A 22,304-nucleotide genomic window follows, 5' to 3' on the forward strand; every position below is an offset into this window, starting at 1 on the left:
GAGCAGCAAATTAACTCCAAGGAATAGGGATCCTGTTTTCATGCAAATGTTTCCATTAATAAGGAATGAAGAAGAAAACCACAGAAAATCATAATTTATATAAAAGGTCTCTAAATAAAACATTTTTATTCCTTGAGATGTCAGCAAGTCTTCAGTGCTTGATGCCTCCATATATGGGTATTGGAGTATTACATATAGCTACATGTATTTTTAATAACAATAACACAGGAATTGATCTTTCTGATTACATCAGTGTGCTTTAGTATAATTTGCTGAGACAGAGAAATATGCTTGATTGCAAATAATGCTTTGAAGACTCAATAATTGACTATTAAGTCTAGGATTAACCAAAAGGAGATCATAAAACAGCATGATACAATATGCTAAGTGATTGCAAAGATGTTTGAGGAGGTAACTTTTAAACAACTTTGACATTCCTCTGGGCCAATTCTGCCATCCGTAGTCATTTTGAGTAGTATTTTATTCCACTAATAGCCCTGAACTGATCAGTGGGACTTTTTGCAAAATAAGGCACAACTCAGCATGAGCCAACATGGCAAAAATGGGTCCATGTTTTACTGTGTTTATATGCTTATTTGTAGCTACTTGGGGAAATGATTTGTTGGTACTGACTTTTTGATACAAAAACACAAATTAAACCTGAGTGTATTTTTCAAGAACCTGCTTCTTGCACTGGGATTTCTCTGCATCATGAACAAAAGGATTGCAGTCTGACTAGATATCCATATGATCTTCATCAGTCTGGTGTTTAAGGACTGGATAAGTATGAATTCCTTGGAAAGAAAGGAGTATTGTTTTCACTTGATAGCCAAGGAGCTGAGGCACACACTAGATGGAAGATTTGAAGAATAAAAGAAGTTGAGGTAAGGGGAAAGGCTAGTGTCCTAGACTTCAAGAGGAGGCAATTTTCTTTTGAGTTATAGTCAGTTTTTATTGTCTTTCCCCATGTTGAGGATGAAGTGGATTAAAATGCTTATTAGCAGGGCTTTGAACTTTTTTTTTTCAGTCTGCAGGCACAATCTAGTTCACTTTTTATTAATCTACATCAATTGACATACTTAAAAAAACATGAACTTCTGCTATTCTGAGTTCATTGCCTTTCTGGTAGTTATGGCTTTGCTATAAAATCCATGAATTTGTAAATGACCTTGATTTCTCTCTTGTTGTTTATTCTGATGATGACAATCTAATGCTCTCTCCATTGAGCTTTGCACTGTAGGCCATATTATCAGAGAGATTTTCTTAATAAATGTGTTTATTCATAGTTGTTTAAACAAATAGTGCTTTTGAAGAGGCAGAAAAGATTTCTAAGTGTGACAGGAGATGAGAAAGTGAGAAAATAAGTGTCACACTTGAGGAAGGTGTTAGTTTAGTGTGACACTTAAGCAACAGACGCTTTCACTATGCTGCTACAAGGTACACATTGATCCCTAGCTTGTCACACTGGCCTCTTGATGACTTTGCCTGCCTGATGTATCAACTTAATCTTTTTTGTTATTATTATACATTTCTTTTTAATCCAGTAGCCTGTGTGGAAAGCTAGAGACAGCTCTCAGTTGTTCTTGGGGGCGACTGCACAGAGCCTAGTGCTGCATGCTTTCAGATCTCTCCTCTCTGGCACAAGCTGGAGAGCACACAGCACAGCAGGGGTATATTGCAAAGGAGCATATATACGCCTATGAAAATTCAATTTTATTTTTGTGTAGTGTTGCAGCTCATACTAAGATTGAGGTGTGCTTCCAGTGGTAACGGCCAGCAAGTCAGGTCTGATGCCAGCATTTCAGCCAGCTCTATGTCTGAAACATGTCCCAAAAGACTACTTTTGTATCCAATTAGAAGGGCCAGGCGCTCCAAGAGAATCAGTTCTGGAGCTGATTCAGAAAGAGTCTGGGATTTGAAAAATCAGGCTTTTTAAATGCAAGTCAAGAGACAGGTACATAAAACCTGAAGAATGGTCATGCTGGGTCAGACTGAGGCCCACCTACATCAGTGAAACACATCTTCCCACCTTGTCTTGGGCAGTGGTGAGCAGCCAACTAACCACAATACCAACTAACCACAAGAAGTAGCAGTGATTCCCTTTCAGTTTCTGGTTATCAGCAGGTTAGGGACCTCCTGTTCTGGAGATTGCATTCAGAACAGCAATGGAAAAGTGTTCATCCGTCTATGCTCCTTCACCGCACAAACTTGTTCCTTTGCATATTTTTTTAATGTAGCTGTTTTTTACTTAGAAGGTCTATTACAATGAATATAGTGCAACATGCTATGAAAAAAAAGGTGTTTTGACAAATATTCTGTGTATACTTGCACAAAAATATGGAAAAAATGGATTAAAAAAAATTTTTAAATGGAATTGCTTAGACAACCTGACATTGTCTAAGTCAATTTTAATAAATGTTAGTGTGAAATATGTGTTACGTAGCCCTGTTACACACAACCAGGCGATTGTTAATTCTGCCATTCACATTCTGGAGGACTAATCCAGTTAAGTTTTGCTTACATCTGTAATGTAAGATAAGACTCATTAAATGTGCTGTTACCTATCCAGGTTATACTAAAAAATTGCAGGCTTACAGTTTATATTACAGCAAGAGCTCCCTGTTTCCTAGTGTTTCTGAATGCCTCAAGTCATATTTTGGTCTCTCAGCCTTTAGCTGGCCTTGCAGAGTAGGAATTTAACAATTGTCAGCCACTCACCATGCTGTAGATTTGACAACACTTATGTTTCCTCCTTTCAGTAGTATCTCTTCAAGCATCATTTCCAAATAAAGTATTTTTATTTATAATATCTCTTTATTCCTAATGCTTTGCTAAAGATATTACTCACACACTTTTCACTACAACCCAAGTTAAAGAGGCTGATCCTTAATGGACGACAATGAAACAAGCTCAAGTCTATCCCATGGTGCATATTCTTCTCCTGCAGGAAACTGTGTACTTGTATGTTTTCAAGGAAGTGTACTTTGCCAGCTCAGACTGGCCCCAGATCATGTCTAACCCATTGAACGCTTTGCAAACCCCCCTCTCTTAGATTCTTTGGTTTGGACTTGCAGATGAAGACTACCAAAGATACTTGATGCAGGATTGAAACAGCAGGTTGCAGTTGTATTTACATATTCTGTGTGTATATGATATATATAAAAATGTGCATACAGATATATGACACATATAAACATGAAAAAAACCCCTTATTCTGTGCCAGGATGTTAACTATATATTCTCATAGGATGCATAGAATACATGTATGATCCATTAGATCTTTTTTATGGATGACACTGCTCAAAAAAACCCCATGGTCTAAGATACATGGAAATTTTCAGCTCTTTTCGCAAAGCTCAGTATTCCCCAGCCTGTACCTGAGTGCTCCCCACTGCAGACTAGCCCTTGAGCCCACTCAAGGCCTCAGGCTGCTCCTTTACCCTTTTTCCCCAGAGACCAGCCTTTGATCATCCAACCTCACTGAAATCCTCTGTGCAGGAATGTGTACTTGCCAGATTTGCCCAGCTGCCCTCAGCACTGGGATTTCAGCACCTTGCTTAGCTGTGTGATGTTGGGGTGTCCTCACACTTACTCAGGAACCCAAAAGGCTCTCGTGATCCAGTCCCACTCCCATTCACATCTCTCACATGCGCTCATGTACTTTGCATATAGTTGGGCTCAGTGTTTTGAGGTGACCTCAGGTCTAGGCATAAAGGTGTAAAGATACAGATCTAGGTGTAACATTTTCCTTTTACCTGGAACCACTCTGTTTGGAAGCAGAAGACAATGCAGCCCTACTGTCAACTCCATTCATATGCTATCTTTTGAAACCACTGACCTCTTGAATTCATACATTTATGCAACTGCGTGTTGAAACACTCTTCTCTCTTAGAACAGCTCAAAAGGTCTCCTCAGAAACCTTGTGCATAGAACACCTGGTGATATGCTTCTTAAGCGCTCCCTGTCTGACCTGTACAATTGTCAGAAAGTACAATTGTCATCATCATGCATTTGATGTAAAACCAGATTGACCTGAACTGCATGTTCGCACAGCTCAGGAATGGTATCACTCTGTATCAGCTTTAACATAGATAACGGTCTCTGTTACACCAAGGACAGGAATCTACAATGGACGCCATCCCTTTTTCTAATCTTATATTAGCTTCAGACTGCCAGAACAATGTGAAGAAACACATTTTGCAGGCTTCTGTGTCTTCTCTTCTGTTAGCAGAAAGTTATCTGCGAAGAGAAGAACCTATTGGTAGGTGGATGGGTGGCAGGCCACTGCTCTTGCAAGCAGAACCATACACATAGATGTAACTGCAATCAGTTTAAGTTACAATATGGTGACTAGGATGCAGGTCCGTGTTGCATGTGAACTGGGTTTTGATCGTGAGTGATCATGTGTCATTGCCTTTACATGTAAATAAAATCAAAGAAAAAAAGTGAGGGCTTACACACTCTGAGTGCTGGGCACATGCAATCCCAACGCCAGGGTCCAGCGCCCCTCCTCTCACACAGCATGTGGGCAGGACCATGTGCCTCAAAGTGAGATCTGGGCTGTAATGAGCATGACCTGGCCTGTGGCTGCCCACTTGGAAATGCTGAACTCAGACATGTGCCCAAAACCTTACTTTTCCCTGAGACTTGGGCCTACCCCTTAAAAAAGGTAATAAGGAGAACCCTTAAAAAAAGGTAATTACCCTTTTAAAAGGGTAATAAGGAGGACCCTGGGAACTACTGACCGATCAGCTTCACTTCAGTGCCCAGTAAGATCATGGAACAGATCCTCCTGGAAGTTATGTTGAAGCATATGGAAAACAGGGAGGTGATTAGAGACAGCCAACATGGCTTCACAAAGGGGAAATCGTGCCTGAGTAATCTAGTGGCCTTCTATGATAGAGTGACTGCATTGGTGGATAAGGCAAGAGCTATTGATGTCATCTACCTGGCCTTTGATACAGTCCCTCACAGCAGTCTTATCTCTAAATTGGAGAGAAATGGGTTTGATGGATGGACAATTCAATGGATAAGGAATTGGCTGGATGGACGCATCCAAAGAGTTACAGTCAATGGCTCAATGTCCAAGTGGAAATCAGTAATGAGTGGTATCCCTCAAGGGTCCTTATTGGAACCAATACTATTTAATATCTTCATCAATGACATAGATAGTGGGATTGAGTGCACCATCAGCAAGTTTGCAGATGACACCAAGCTAAGCGGTGCTGTTAATATTCTTGAGGGAAGGGATGCCATCCAGAGGGACCTTGACAGGCTGGAGGAGTGGGCCTATATGAACCTCATGAGGTTCAACAAGGCCAAGTGCAAGGTCCTGCACTTGGGTTGGGGCAACCCCCACTATCAGTACAGACTGGGAGATGAATGGATTAAGAGCAGCCCTGCAGAGGACTTGGGGATACATGATGGATGAAAATTTGGACACAAGCTGGCAATGTGCACTTGCAGCCCAGAAAGCCAATCATATTCTGGGTTGCATCAAAAGAACTGTGACAAGCCGGTGGAGGGTGGTGATTCTCCCCCTCTGTTCTGCTTTCATTAGACCCTACCTGGAGTACTGCGTTCAGCTCTGGGGTCCTCTGTGCAAGAAAGACAAGGACCTGTTAGAGTGGGTCCAGACGAGGGCCACGAAAATGATCAGAGGGCTGGAATGCCTCTCCTATGAAGAAATGCTGAGAGAGTTAGGGCTGTTCAGGCTGGAGAAGAGAAGGCTCTGGGGAGACCTTATTGCAGCCATTTGTAGCGGGATTACATGACAAGGTTTTGTAATTTTTTTAATTTTGTAATTTTAAATTTTGTAATTACATGACAAGGGGGCTGCAGGGGTGCCTTCTGTGAGAAGATGCCAGAAGCTGCCCCCATGTTGGACAGAGCCAGTTCCAGCCGGCTCCAAGATGGACCCACCTTTGGCCAAAGCTGAGCATACCAGTAACGTTGCTAGCACCTCTATGATAACATGTTTAAGAAAGGCTAAAAACTGCTGCACAACAGCAGCTGGGAGAGAGGAGTTACAATATGTGAGAGAAACAACTCTGCAGACACCAAGGTCAGTGAAGAAGGAGGGGGACGAGGTGCTCCAGGTGCTGAAGCAGAGATTCCCCAGCAGCCTCTGGCGAAGACCATAGATAAGCAGGTCGTCCCCGTACAGCCCATGAAGGACCACGGTGGAGCAGATATCCACCCTGCAGCCCGTGGCGGACCCCATGCCGGAGCAGGTGGATGTGCCCTGAAGGAGGCTGTGACCCCGTGGAGAGCTGATGCTGGAGCAGGCTCCTGGCAGGTGTGGCAGGTGCACCCGCGCCGATAAAGGCCAAAACTTCTCAACCACTGGAAGGAAAGAGTTAAATTAGAAGCCACAGTTTGGAGGTCGAGCCAGAGTGCCCCAAGTCACATACCCCAGCTACTCGAGCCCACCAAAAACACCTCAACCAGTGAAACCCCTCAATTAAGAGAAGTTTCCAGAGTGCTGACCATATATGACCACGAGCCTCGATCCAACCTAGACTATAAATGGAGTCCCCCTGGAGCACAAATTGAGCCAGTCCTTCTCGGAGCAGCGGGTCTGCAGTCGGAGACTCTCCCCGTGGGTTGGGACACCACCCACAGAAACTCCTGCAGGTTGAGTGCGTCGCCTTATTGGTGAGTGATTACGCATTTTGAGTCATCATTCTAAGCTTAGATTTGGTTATAGTTCGTGTAGTGATAGTTCCCAACTGACATCTTGAACCTGTAAATAAATTGCGTTTGTTGCAGTGTTTATGACCTAATATTCCTGTTTAATCTGGCTATTATATCTCAATACAATATAACATTCCTGTTCAATTTGACCGTTACGTTCTGATATCATTAAAGAAAATTGACTTTTAAAATATATCACTATCTGTCTAGTGTTTCTGCGACATTAATTGGCATAGTTGGCAGCATGTTGATCGAGGAATTATTACAGAGGCACAGCTGTGCCCCTTCTCCCCTGGGACTCGCCTGGGCAAAGTGGTACAACCCAGCAGTGGCTGTGGACAGAACAGAACAATGCTGGGGTAAACGTCGGGATGGCTAGGGAAAAAGAACTGTGTGCGCTATCCTCAGCACCTGCCTAACTCAGGTGCAAGATCATTACCAATATTTTGAAAAATTGGAAGAAAAAAATCTACAACAACTAGAGATAGACTGTCTAAAAAATAAAGGGAGAAAAGGAGCGTACACATTTTTTAGAACAAAGGATTGAACTAATGCTAGCAGAAGCAGAAAAGCCCCCCAGTATTGTCCAAATCCGGAAGTTGATTATGGGCATGGACCTGGAGGAGTGGGATGGGGACATCTGGGGAGACTCCAATGAAAATAACTCTAGAGAGCCAGAGGAAAGGGCCTCCGAGGAGGTGGAGGAATTGGAAGAGAAGGATGTATGGTGTCGTGGTTTAACCCCAGTCAGCAGCTAAGCACCACACAGTGGCTCCCTCACTCCCTCCCCGCACCGAGTGGGATGGGGAGGAGAATCGGGAAAGAAGGTAAAACTCGTGGGTTGAGATAAGAACAGTTTAATAACTAAAGTAAAATATAATGCTAACAATAATAATAATAATATAATAATAATAATAGTAATGAAACGGAATATAAGAAAAAAAAAAGAGGAGGGAAAAAAAGAAAAAAAAACAGTGATGCACAATGCAATTGCTCACCACCCGCTGACCAATGCCAGAGCAGCGATCCGCCCCTCCCGGCCAACTCCCCCCTGTTTATATACTGGGCATAACGTTCCATGGTATGGAATATCCCTTTGGCTAGTTCGGGTCAGCTGCCCCGGCTATGCTCCCTCCCAGCTTCTTGTACACCTGCTTGCTGGCAGAGCATGGGAAACTGAAAAAATTCTTAAGACAAGCGCTACTTAGCAACAACTAAAACATCAGTGTGTTACCAACATTATTCTCACGCTAAATCCAAAACACAGCACTGTACCAGCTACTAAGAAGAGAATTAACTCTGTCCCAGCCGAAACCAGGACAACGGCCACTTACTATGACAGAGAGACATACAAGCCCCCATGGCGGCAACCCCCGCAGTACCATTCGCACGAACCCGTGGACAGGACCCGAGCGTAGAGAACTCCAAGCCACGTTTTCGTGCAAGCCGGGCGAAACCGAAACTGAACATTTGTGGAGAGTTTCTTTGACGGGTGGGAGATCGGATACTGTTCGAGGCGAGTGGATATTGGGGACCAATGTTTCTAAGTGACGGGCCGGCGGGTCATCAGTCGATAACGTCTCGAGTAGTTTATTGGGCTGTGGGTGTGGACCCCAAGGAGAGAGGAGAACCTATTATTATTCGGGTAAAAGGATTGTCGGAATTAGCCGAAGGAGTGCAAAAAGCTTCTTGTGTTCCGGCGATGTATGAAAGGGGGCAGCAAGGAACACCGATAGCCGCGCCGATGGACCCTAACCACCTTAAACCCCTCACTGGAGGATTGCCGGATGCTTTAAAAATACATGCGCAGTCCCTCAGAAAAAGGGTTCAGAGGGCCATCGAGCGCAATCAGCAAAACTCGCAGAACCCGCGTTGACTCGGACGGAGCCGCTACACAACACAGCTACTCACGGGCGCGAGATGGGATGGGCGGAGCCGAGCGGTGGTGCAGGTGGAAATAGAAAGGTGCGGCAAACCAGTCGAAAACCCCGCCTCGAACGGCCTCCCTACCGGGAGCCTGAATCCTTCCCAGGTAGATCGGGTCGAACTTACGATCCAGGAGGGAATAATCTTTGGCGAAAGGCGCTGGCGCTAGCGTTGGGAGCACGCCGGACGATGTTGCACCGGCAATTCACCGACCATATCCGGAAACGGGTGGAATTGCTAGAGGGGAAAACCGGAAGCCGGGGAAAACACAGGCAGCCGCCCTCCCCCACAGTAGCACAGACACAGTTAACCCTTTCGCGCCTCTGCAAGGGGAACTAGAAAACCTAAAGAAACTAGAGATCGCGGTTTGGGGTTCGGGCCGCCCACTCCGCATGGTAAATTCCTGCCAATGGTCCGCTGACAAGGAACCTTATATACATATCCCCGTGGGCCCAAGGCGAATAAGTTTAGAATTCTTAATTGATACAGGAGCCCAAATTAGTGTTCTAAACAGACAACAAGCTGATGAATTACTAATCAAACCATCACGAAAGGCTATAAACAATAAAAAATTAAGGAGGCACCTGAATTCACAACTGACTCAGAAACACGGGGGGTGTGGTTCACCAATGCATCTGCCAGGCGGATAGGGTTAAAATGGCAATACAAAGCAGTAGCACTAGAAATTGGTACCAGGACGACTGTTCAGGAAGAGGGAGAAGGCAGTGCACAAGTCAGAGAGCTACGAGCCTTCTTACTAGCTGCCAAAAACGGTGCCACTGCTATTTATACAGCCTTATGCAGCCTATAAGGGCACTACTGAGTGGATATGCCACTGGGAGTCTAACAAGTGGGAGACAGGCCATACTAAGGTGTGGAGAGCGGAGGACTGGCAGCGTCTATTGGAAATAGGGAGATCATGACCCTTAAAGATAGGGTGGGTGAAAGGCCACACGTGGGAGGAGACCCCCACCACTAAATGGAATCAGCAAGTAGACAATTTGGCACGAATCAGAGTAGCTGCTTGCGAAAAGGGAGACTAGGATCACTTAGTCGAGTGGTTACACATTAAGAGAGGCCGCTGAGGCAAAGCAGACCTCTACTATGAATGCCGATCCCGAGGCTGGCCAATATCAATGAAAGCATGCGAGGCAACCGTTATTGCTTGCCCACAATGTCAAATAAGACTTAAAGCCAACCACCCAAACCAGGCTCCTCCCCAACATATGAGACAAGGAAAGGCCCTTTGGAGCACCTGGCAAGCTGACTATATTGGGCCCTTGAAACCATCCCACAGGAAAAGACACATCTTGGTAGGAGTAGAGGTGGTGTTGGGATTGACTATGGCCACAGCAGTTAGCACCACTACCGGGGAACAAACAGTTCGAGTTCTGCAAGGATGGTTTAGTGTTTTACCCATCCCTGAATGTATCCAAAGTGACAACAGGTCACACTTTACGGCCACTGTGGCAAAGGACTGGGCACGAGGAGAAGGTATCAAATGGGTGTTTCACACACCATATTATCCCCAGGCTAATGGTATGGTCGAACGAACCAACGGTTTAGTTAAGAAACACACTGATGTCTCACATCACAACTGGGATGATACACAATTACCATAAGCAGTCTTTATTGTTAATAACTTCTGGGGAAGTTATGGAAACTCAAAAATTCGAGCCTTTTGCCCTACTGAACTATTAACAAGCGACATCCCCTTACCTGACAGTCAAAGGGGTCAGCTCCCAACTGAAATACATGCAGGCCAACCCGTCGTGGTAAAGTGCCCTCTGTTGGCATTGTACCTATGACCCTGGCAAAGCCCAGAGGCTTGCATGCCTGGGAGGCCTTAGTGGCCTGAGTGGGAAAGCCCATCACATAAGTGCTTGATGGATAATTCCTGATTTCTGAGACCCAGTCCCAAGGCCGGAGGTGCAATTTGTGTTCTCTTGCAAACCATGGAAGAGCAAACCATTCAGACACTCCTACTGATAGCAGTGACAACAGCAGGCATGGACAGCAAGAATCTGGACAGCAACGTGGTGGCTGAACTGATAGTGGGATTCGCGCGTATGGTAAACGTAACTTTGATAACAGCCCATCTGCCCACCCCTAAGTCAGCTGAGGACCCCCTACCAATCTTTGTGCAAAACATTAATATATCACTAACCCTTGAACTCACATGGCAACAGCGCAATAATCACAGCTGGGCCTGGGGAACGGATGGAAAGGATGGAGGTCACACTCATACCATCTGTAGTTGGTCACCTGGCACAATAAATACCAATTCAATATGGAAGGCAAAAGGTAATTACCTCTTCCTACCCCCTAATGAGGCCACAGGGTGCAGTTCTAATGGTACAATGCCATGCTTTAATGTTCCCTGGGGAATTCTGAACCCAATGACCAATGGAAAAGGGACGACAATTCACTGCAATATACCAAACCATTAAACACCACCTGGTATATTAAACACCCCGAGAATAATGGTAGCGATTGTCCCAACACTTGTCAAGAACCAGGGTTCAAGGGAGCCTGGCAAAAATGTCCCCTCAATTGCACATGGGGACCTGATGGGATTGGGCAAAGAAACGGGGCACCACCAGTAAAAAAGTCCCCACTTTGGGACTCCCAAACAGAAATCCAGTGTAAGAACACAGATAAAATGCCATTATTGTGGTTATACTCCCTCATTCAGGAAGCTCTGGTACAGGGCTGTCTGTGTAGTAATACCAGCTATGCGTGGCCCGCTGCCTTAAAATGGAACGCTTATGGGGACTGTCCTCATATACCCACACAAGGCGTATGCCAAACATCTTATGTGCCCGCCCCTCCCAATTTAGTGTGGGCATGTTCCGTCGGCCATCTGTATTCCCAACTACACCTAACTGTTCCTGGGATGGCTTGCACATTAGCCATGCCTTCCCTTTGTCCCAGTTACGGAAAAGAACCTATACCCCATAAGTGGTGGGATTGCAGCCCCCAGGAGGTAAAACCACTACAGAAGGGAACATCGCAAAGAGCAAAAACACGACTGGTGTGGTAGCTGGAGGCCATGTTTGGAATGGGGACTGCCTCCGTCAAAACCCAACAAGCCATTTATGACCTAACCATGCAAGTGTCTATTTTTGCCAATTCTACCTCTGACAGCTTAGAACTCTTGAATGAGCAATTACAACACACCAGCAAAAAGACCGCCCAACACTCAGCAGTATTAGACCTGATACTGCTAAAGGAACAAGGCGTGTGTGGAATGCTGAATTTATCAGTAGACGACTGCTGTGTTTGTATCCCAAATGTATCCATACCCCTCCGAACCCAAACTGACAGAATGAGGAAAGTAGCAAAGGACTCAGAGGCAATTGCTGCTGCATTAAACATCAACTGGTTGGGAAAGATTTTCAATGCGTTCGTGTTTTCCCTGTTGGGATGGTTAACCAGTCTTTTGCAGTCCCTGATAGTGGTTGTAATCATAATTATTGCCATTTGTACTGTAATAACTTAAGCGTATGTTAACGCGGTTCGTCTCCATTGTTAAGTATGCTCCTTTAGAACTAACCCAAATAGTAGATGTTCCAATAGATGTTCCGTTATAATTGTAAAATAGCTGACGAAATGATGATTCATAATGAGCATCAATCCTCACCAAAGCTGTGCTCCCTTTTAGCTTTGGAGGCAAGAGGTGACTGCACCACCACTCCAAAGAAACCAGTCAGATCATGACTGTGGTTACAGGGTGGAGTGTGGCAGGTGCACCCATCCCAATAAAGGCCAAAACTTCTCGACTGTGGGAAGGAAAGAGTTAAATTAGAAGCTGCAGTTTGGGGTCGAGCTGGTCAGCCGCATGGTGACTGGAGTCACGTATCCAGAGTGCCCCAAGTCACATACCCTAGCTACCCAATCCCGCCAAAAACACCTCAACCAGTGAAACCCCTCAATTAAGAGAAGTTTCCAGAGCGCTGACCATATATGACCACGAGCCTCGATCCAACCTAGACTATAAATGGAGTCCCCCTGGAGCACAAATTGAGCCAGTCCTTCTCGGAGCAGCGGGTCTGCAGTCGGGGACTCTCCCCGTGGGTTGGGACACCACCCACAGAAACTCCTGCAGGTTGAGTGCGTCGCCTTATTGGTGAGTGATTACGCATTTTGAGTCATCATTCTAAGCTTAGATTTGGTTGTAGTTCGTGTAGTGATAGTTCCCAACTGACATCTTGAACCTGTAAATAAATTGCGTTTGTTGCAGTGTTTATGACCTAATATTCCTGTTTAATCTGGCTATTATATCTCAATACAATATAACATTCCTGTTCAATTTGACCGTTACGTTCTGATATCATTAAAAAAAATTGACTTTTAAAATATATCACTATCTGTCTAGTGTTTCTGTGACAGCAGGAAGTACAGCCCGTGGAGAGGAGCCCACACTGGAGCAGGTTTTCTGGCAGGACCTGTGACCCCATGGGGGATGCACGCTGGAGCAGACTGTTCCTGAAGGACTGCACCCCGTGGAAAGAACCCATGCTGGTGCAGTTCTTGAAGAACTGCAGCCCGTGGGAAGGACCCTTGTTGGACAATTTTGGGAAGGACTGTATCCCATGGTGGCACCCCATGCTGGAGCAGGGCAAGAGTTTGAGGAGGAAGGAGTGGCAGAGACAAAGCATGATGAACTGACTGCAACTCCCATTCCCCGTCCTTCTGCGCTGCTCAGGGACGGGAGTTAGAGAAGTCTGGAGTGAAGATAAGCCTGGAAAGAAGAGAGGAGTGGGGGAAAGGTGGTTTTAAATTTGTTCTTATTTCTCATTATCCTACTCTGTTTGAATAGCAATAAATTAATTTCCCCAAGTCGAGTCTGTTTTGCCCGTGATGATAATTGATAAGTGATCTCCCCGTCCTTATCTCAACCCACAAGCCTTTCATTGTATTTTCTCCCCCTGTCCAGTTGAGGAGGGAGAGTGATAGGGAGGCTTGGTGGGCACCTGGTGACCAGTCAAGGCCAACCCACCAGACGGTTCAATACTTAAAGAAGGCTTATAAGAAAGACGGAGAAAGACTTTTTACCAGGGCCTGTAGTGACAAGACAAGGGGCAATGGTTTTAAACTGAAAGTGGGTAGGTTTAGACTGGATTTAAGGAAGACATTTTTTACAATGAGGGTGGTGAGATACTGGAACAGGTTGCCTAGAGAGGTTGTGGATGCCCCATCATTGGAAGTGTTCAAGATCAGGTTGGATGGCGCTTTGAGCAATCTGATCTAATGAAAGGTGGCCCTGCCCATGGCAGAAGGGGGTAGACTAGATCATCTTTAAAGGTCCCTTCCAACCCAAACCATTCTATGATTCTATCATTCGGAGGTATGGATATGATGGCAATGGGAGCCATAGAAGAAATGGAGATAGATAGATCATACTAAGAGAAGCAGCCTGTAAAACTATGCCTTTTTACCTACCTCAGCCAAGAGTTTCATTTGCATTCATTATCAGACAGAAGTTATGCCCTCTTTTGTGAAGACAGGGAAGAAACTGTTCAGCTATATAAGCATGGGCATCTGTCCCCATTTACATGCTCTAGAGGATCGCACATGGCCTCCAGCAGCCCCTTCCGAGTCTATAGATCTCCCTGAAGTTCATCTGCAGCCTTGTGAAGACATCTTGATACCTAAAGATGATCAAAATGTTGCTACACGCCGATGTTTAGTCACTCCCAAAACATTCTGACTGTGCTGTACAGGCCTCAGCTATTTTTCCTTCCTCAAATACCTCTCTCTCCTCCAAAAGTCATCCGAGTCCAAACTGCTTCTTTGATCCCTTACATAAAACACTTGAGTCATCCTGTCAGGAGACAGGACCAACACAGCATGATTTCATATCATGTGAGTGGGACTGCAGCTGGTGAGCAAACACCTAGCCAAAGAGGACAGTTTGCAAGTCGTTTACAAGCCAGTGTTTATCAGACAGGTCAGACTAATGCACAAACCCATACAAGTCCCGATTCATTCCTAAATAATCTACACTGAGAACAAATGCTAAGCTTGATGAATTAGAAAGAGAATGGATTCCATGCTAAGCTTGATAACGTGGCTAATTCACTGTTAATGTTTTGACGGGTGCTATTGTAAAGTATGACTGAGATTTTCTCTGGGCTAATACATACCCACTGGAGAGATGTCATGTAGATAATTCAAATTACCTTCTTTTATTACAGAAGATCTTTAGCACAGTTTACTAACAGTGCCCTGCCAGCCATTTGAAGAACAGGTGCTGGCCAGAGCCAGCTATTTAAAATGGTCAGCCCTGAAAAGACATAATTAACCTGCTGAGCTATAAGCGTGTCACCATGGCCCACACCCTCTCTCTGCTGTGTAGAGAAATGAGGCCTGCAAAAGATCTTTCAGCATCATTAAGTCCAATTACATTCTAAGTAGGACAGACTGTTAAAAGACTCTCTTATTCAAGATTTTTCCCCCTTTGCTCATCCACACAAGGATGTGTTATGTCCCAGTTCTCCAGGTCCTGAACAGGTTGTTTTTGTACATGGGTAGAGAAGTAAAGGGGGTTTTGCATAATACATGGTCATATCAGTATTATTAATACTTAAAATGGCATTTACATTAGTAAGCAAGCTGAATAATTAAAAAAATGCAACTTTAGACTCCTAAGAAGCAATAACTTTGCATATAAGTTTTATGAGAGTCATTTTCATTCTTTATTTATAAAGTGGTGACAATTAAAATGAGCAAAATTTAGTAACAAAGTGTAAGAGAGAGCCTACAGTCATTTTGTTCTAAGTAAATTTGAACGTGGTGACCTCGCACCACTTTTATATAGAAGTAAATTTGCATTAGCGCGCTCTGTCATTAGTAGCCAACACAAATGTAGGTGAAGCTATTATCCATGGTGGACTGAAATATGAATTACTTCCATAACCCTGGGGTGTAGATGATAATAATACTGTAAGCACACCCTTACATTTATAAGATGGCTTTTGTACGGCGCAGAGTGATATGGAAGTGGCGTACTTGCCTTGATGTGAATTCAAAGCCAGGCTGAGCTGCTTTTGCAAAGTTCAGCTAGCTGCAGTCTTAGGCTTCAGAAGAAGTCCAGGATGGGATGAATAAGTATGGCAAGAAGAGCAAGCAAGGATGCAAAGGCATGAGGAGAAGAGACTGTATTGCACTTCATTTTTTCTTTAGCAATGGTACAGAAAGTTGTATGGGACACTTCTGACTGGAACATTTGGTGAGGTCAATGGAATTTTTATCAATACTTCTTTCTCTCTGTTTGAGAGAGCGCTCACTTTAATTCCCTTGTGCTTGGGAGGCAGAGGGGCAGCTGCCAGTACCATTGCTGTGACCTGGAAGGGGAAGCTTTCCTGTGCTCTGTGCCTGTGAGAAGGGAGCTGACACTGATCTGAACATGATGGCAGTGAACTGTGGATGTTTGCTGAGAATCTACTAGACTTCCATGCCGCCTTTGCTTCTGTCACACTGCCTGTGTACTGACGGAGCAGGACTAGGCCAGCAACCTGATATTTACTTCCACTTTCATGTCAAATGCCATATGTCAACTTGAGGGGAATCTGCTCTAGATGTCCTTGTGGTATTGATAATGTTCTTTCCCTGCAGATGCCAGCTCCAACCAGGAACTCTTACCATTTCTTACCCTGCTGCCAAAGTAATTCAAATTAAAAGCTTATGTGCATAATGATGAGTTTTCAGTTCTTTTTGGCTTCATATTATCAAAGACACATCAATTGCATGCCATCCAGGTTGAAAAGTACTGGTTTTATTGCTGCCTTTAGATCTTTGATGCTTCTTATGGGGGGACTTGATCATTTCAGGCAAACTGTCTTCAATCCTGTGTTTGAAAAATATGTTCTTTCGCATGTGATAAGACCATAAGATCGCACTGACTTTGTTTAACTCTCCTTATGGACATGTTAAAAGCTGAGCAATATCTCTATTTGTTGAGAGCGCCAGTTTTCTTAAAGCATGTCTGCACAGTGAGGTGCAGGTGATTGCATGCTAACTCAGTCCATACTCTGAATTGTCAGGACATGAACCTGTTTTAGATCCAGAGAAGTTCTGTTATCGCAGTGCAGTACAAGTCCCATATTAAGTTGTTTCTGATGGACTTATTACTGCGGGTAAAGCCATGCTTTAATATCACTACATGGAGGTATTCCAGCTGGTCTGTGCTGCCATGGTGCAGGGTGTGGGCAGACCTAGAGCAAAAAATGTTGTATATGGCTGCATATGGGTGCATCTCTGTGCAGCACCCTCCATAAGAGGGGCTGGAATGTGGAGATGGAAACTCCTGAAGGTACTAGTCAGATACAAGCTACAATTAACAAAGCAAAAAAGAGAGAGAATAATTGAAGTTGTTTAGGGGAGATATTTCTGGAGATAGTCTGTCACTTAAATGAAAAATGAAAGGAAAAGCAACTTGCATTTAAAGGATAGGGGAACAGTCTCAATGTATTGGATGGAACAAAGAGTGGAAACGAAGGAAGGATAAGTGCTATTTCTGTTTTAAGAAGGGACGTAATTTTGGGTGTGGATTTTTACATGATGCTTCTGAGTTCTCCAGTACAGTCATACCAATGCAGCCAAAGTAAGGTTCTTTCTACACTGTACCAGTGTAGAAATTAAAATTAATAGAATTTTATTTATTGAATTATTTTTTTCTTAATTAACTTGAGCTACATGCTCTTTTTTCTGTGCTGCTGTGGATATGCTGCTGGTATTCATGCTAGCTACTCTAAAGGCATCTGAGATACCTGCATTACAACTGAGTTACTTATCAGAACGTGAGGTAGGCATTTCTGAAATTCAGAAATGAAATACTTGCTGCGCTCTGACGCTGTTGTCTTAACTTTGAGTCCTTTTACTTCTTTGGTATTGTCAAACCTACCTGAAGAGACCTGATTAGCAGGATAAGCTCCAGGTGCCCCCTCAGGAGATGACCAAGCTGGTAACTTTGAGGAGATCTTCAGACAAATAAAGGAGTGCTTTGCACCTGCATACCTCAGCTTGTAATGTGACCCAAATGTGAGCAGTATTTCAGAAAGGACAGTAGTGGCCAGCTGGGTGGTCACCATTGAGATTGTGTGAGGAACGGCTTCAGCAGTGGTCTGGTAATTTGAGTTTCTTGCTTTTACATATGCTTGCCGCATTTTGGACTCAGGTGGCTTTGCAACTGGGGAAGAAGTACCTGTTAGAGAGTTCACAGAAAGTTATTTTATATTTCTCAGAGCTGAAATCAAATGGTTTCTGAATATGGCCTTGAGCTGTTCTTTGTGTCCTTTTCCCTAAAAGGACCCTTAGGCATTTTGAACCTAGCATTGGCTGCTATCATCAAGACTTGCCTGAGGAGCTATACCTAAAATAATACATTGCTACCTTGTAGCAGGGTTGTGCAAACTAGTGTTTGTAAAATGTTTGCAGTGTTGTGGATGAGGGGACTGGTATGAGCCCAAAGTATTATTAATATTCTCTCTATAGAGGGCTTTGCACTCTGACAATTATTGATGTCTGGTCTGGCTCTTCCAGTTTTGCATTTGTCTTTCTCGCTCTTCTTTTCATAGCATCCTATTTAGAATGCCATTAGCCCAGACCCTGAATTGACTGATAATTTACAGGCATTTCAAAGTAAAGACTTTGTTCCATACCCAGGAACATTGTGCATATCATTGGATACCTTCTGTAACACAGCAGCACTATCTCACAGTAATGGTAGATCAGTCTTTTGTTTGAATAAATCAGCCCTCAGATCATCCAGGAATGAAACTGGTATTTGGAATTTATCTTCTGTGAGTACTCTTAAGAATGGGGAGAAAATAGCAGGAACATACAGAAGGCTAAGTAGAAGGAGAAACAGTATGAGTAAGTGAATCCAACAACTCAGTTCTCTCTTCCTCTGAAGAACAGCCCTAAATATATGATTTCAAAAGAAATTTGATCTATGAAAAGAACCCTTTGCCCATTAGAGAGGTTTTCCAACTAATATTCCCTGCCTGGGCACACACATCACAGGCAGCTCCATGTTACATGCTTGCTGTTACCTGTATAGTGGCCATGTTTGCTGAAGTTTTCACCTGTATCTCAACTGACATCCTTGAGAGTGGATGTTGTACTCCATTAAAGCCCTGCCAAAATCGGCAAGTACTGGTGGAGTTAAGGTACCTTTGTTATACTTAAGCCCATGCTTAGTTTTAAGCATGTGAATGAAACCTTTGATCTTAATGGGATCAAAAATGGAAGAGAATGTTTTCTAGCTGACAAGTAGGTTACAAAGGAGAAGCTAATTTTAGAATTAGTTTGGGAAAGCAAGTAATTCTGGAGTATGGGTATGACAAACTCTAATTAGCATCTGTGAGGAATTAGAGGAGATTTGTAGAATAATAGTTCACACACTGTTCATACGTTACATAATTTGGTCTGAGTGTAATTATAAATAAGCTTTTGCTTCTCATTAATTTTCTACTTGATTACTAAAGCTATTGTTCAAGTGTAGAGCAGAAAGAAACCGTTAGAAACTGTTCACACTCTGCAAATTATAGCAGAAATTATAAAGAAAATGTATATTAATGAATAAAAGGACATTGATCCATGTGCAAAAAATGTTGTGCCTGAATGAGATTAAATTGTACTGATTATTTTAATGCATAACCACAAATAAATAAGTGAACCACTGAGCAGGCCGGTACAACTTCTTACTGATGCTTTTGCAAATAATTTTTTTCTGTCTGTCTTGTCTGGATATTAGTTTTCACCCATAGTACTTGCTAAAATGCCTTATTTGCAAATCTCTCCTTTAGGCTTTGTAATTGCAAATTATGTAAAACTACTGAATATATAATTATTAAACTTCTTATGTAAAAGTATTTAAACATACTTTAAATCCAAAGAAGATGGTTTTGTTTAGTCTTTTCTTGCAAACTTTGAAGCTAAACCTTTAAAATAGTTCATGAATCATGAGATTTCTCATCCTCATGGCTTCATGTGTGAACCCAGCCACAACTGGCTGTTCTCTCCATAAAGCTATATACCTATATATTATCTGACACACTGGTATAGTCAGGAAAAGTTGGGCAAATATGAAAATTCCTCTCCATTCCATTGAAGACTACCAGCTGAAACGGATGGTAACAGAGTATTCCCTTGCGATTCACATCTTTGCAAGGGAGAGATACACTTTTTGTATTCTTCGTAAGGTCAGTGTATTTTATTAGGACCCTGTTTATTGTTTTCTTCGTAACCATAATAGCTGGTTAACCCACATGTGGGTACTTCTCTTTAGATACTGCAGATATATTGTGATCTCGTAGATTAGAGTTTGCTCCCTCCTAATTGCTATACAGTTCTGTACATTTGATTCTCTTAATCCCTATTCTACCAGATTATTTTGCAAAGTGTCCATCATCTCAGAAAGTCCTTTTTCCACTTCTCTTCCTGGCATTACATAGGAAAGCAATTTCTTAGAAATGTCATGCATTTTATCTGGAGCATAAAGGGGCTTTGCTTTGTCTTTTAGAACCACCTTTCTCCTTCTTTTGTTGTGAACTTAACTGTGAAGACTGAATTAGAGGTAAGACAGGATACCACAGGTTTTTGGTGAGAAAGTTCTCACATGAATTTTCTCTATGGTGTATTCTCCTCCACATCCTCCCATAAGAGAACTGAAAAAACTATTGCATTCATAATGAGCTTCTGGGCAAAGATTTAGGTTCACAACAGAAGGAAAAAAACCCACAACAAATAAAACCTTTCTTTGTTTAGATGCAAAACCTCGCCTTCTTCCTCTCCTGCAGAAAAAAATGGCATGGAAAAGCTTCATAAAAACAATCAAACATTCTAGATGGCAATTGAGGAGGGTACCATTTTCCAAATCTCTCTACTTAGGATGCTATTCATGTGAATGAAAAAGTTCAAATTCATTTTAGATATCTACAGTTAACTACAGTTAACAGACTACTATGTTCAGCCAGTTGCCTTTCATATATTTGTCAAGCTCACAGAACCCAAAACTCACTGAGATTTTAAAATGTATGACTTGCTTTAATCTCTGCTTTGATCAGATGACTCTTTTGCTACAGAATTTAAGAAATGTCCAGGTAAGGAGGAGTTTAAATATGAGTTTAAAACTCTAGCCCATTCTAAAAGTTAATTCCGCAGCTTAATGTTTTGCGAAGTCGCTCCTTTGCATTCACATGGGCAAAGAATGTAACATAGTTTATACACTTCCAACTGGAGTATATAGCCCTTGAAATCCTGATTTTCTTTTTCTTTCTCACAACAGGAGAAGCTCTGGCAGGAAGTCACTGAATTCTCTGCTGTTGCTGAAAATCCCGTGGAAAGCAGAACCTAGTCATTTTACATTGGTGCATTTGGGGGGGGATGGACATGAGCTTCACCAGGGAGCTCTAAGATGAAACCACTCATATCTTCAATGTTGTAACTACAGCAGGACAAAAAAAACCAACCAACCAAACACACCCTCCCCCCCGCAACATTATTATCTTCTAGACTAAAGCATAACAGAGAAATGGTTCAATTAAGTCATCCTTCAAAACAGGCTGAAAATCACAGGCTACAGGTATAAATTACTGGTCTCTATTACCACACTGTTTTACAGACAGGCATTCAGTTAAAATGCCACTTAAACTCCAAGATGTGGGGTTTAAAGGCCAACATATGTGGGAGAAAGGTGGGGAGGGGAGAAGAAGTGGTTTTGACAAAGCAGGCGAAGAAATCATTTTTTCCATCTGAAGTTTCAGCTTCTGTTTTGAATTTCAGCCTAACCTAAACAATTTTCACCACAATTTCCAATTAATCAAGCATCCAGCACTCATTATCTCTCAACAGTCTTTCATTCTGAACAGAGAAGAACATCTTTAGGAATGATTCAGCAGGTGGTCTTAGTCAGCTCTTGTGAGTAATCTCCTTTTCGCTCTGAATGAGAAAATCACTCTGAGCGGTACCAGCTGCCTGTAAGGATGTGAGAAGACCATCATTCTTGCATTTCCAAAGAGGTTTTGGATTACATACTTTCTTCTCCTTCCTACATACCTTCTAATTCTTTGTTTGTTTGTTTGTTGTTATTGTTTTTATTTCCTTTGGTTGTTTGCAGTTCATTTTGATTTTAGTTTGTATTGGATCTGTCCATCTGTTCCCCACCACAGTCCAAGGAAGGATGACTGAGCATCTTCTCACAGTCACTGAAACTAAAGTATACTATTAGCCTTTCCATCGTGTGATAACAAAATACGATGTGACGGATATGAGGAAATAAAGATTTTGTAACAGCACTCTCTCTGTAAGCTCTTAACTAGAGTTTGAAAATTTCGTGAGACCAATTTTGTAGATGGGATGTTATCAGCAGATGAAGTGTTTTTCTCAAAATTGAGAAAGAAGCAGTGACAGCATCGGGAATAGAAGGTGGGTCATTTCACCATTATCATCTTCTTACAAAAATAAGGCCAGTTATTGCTTTGCACCAGTGAGCCCACAGGAAGCTTGCTATGCAAGGAAAACAGCTATTTTGTACGTTTAGAGAAAGTGCAGCAAAGTGCAATCATTTTTTTCACTTTGGCCTTTTGGTAAAAACAAGCAAACAAAAAAATACAATCTTATAGAATTATTCAAAAGAAAGAAAATGGTGCATCACCAGCCAAGTTGTTTCAACT

The sequence above is a fragment of the Gymnogyps californianus genome, chromosome 4 (assembly GCF_018139145.2).
Source record: "Gymnogyps californianus isolate 813 chromosome 4, ASM1813914v2, whole genome shotgun sequence".
NCBI classification, from domain to species: domain Eukaryota; kingdom Metazoa; phylum Chordata; class Aves; order Accipitriformes; family Cathartidae; genus Gymnogyps; species Gymnogyps californianus.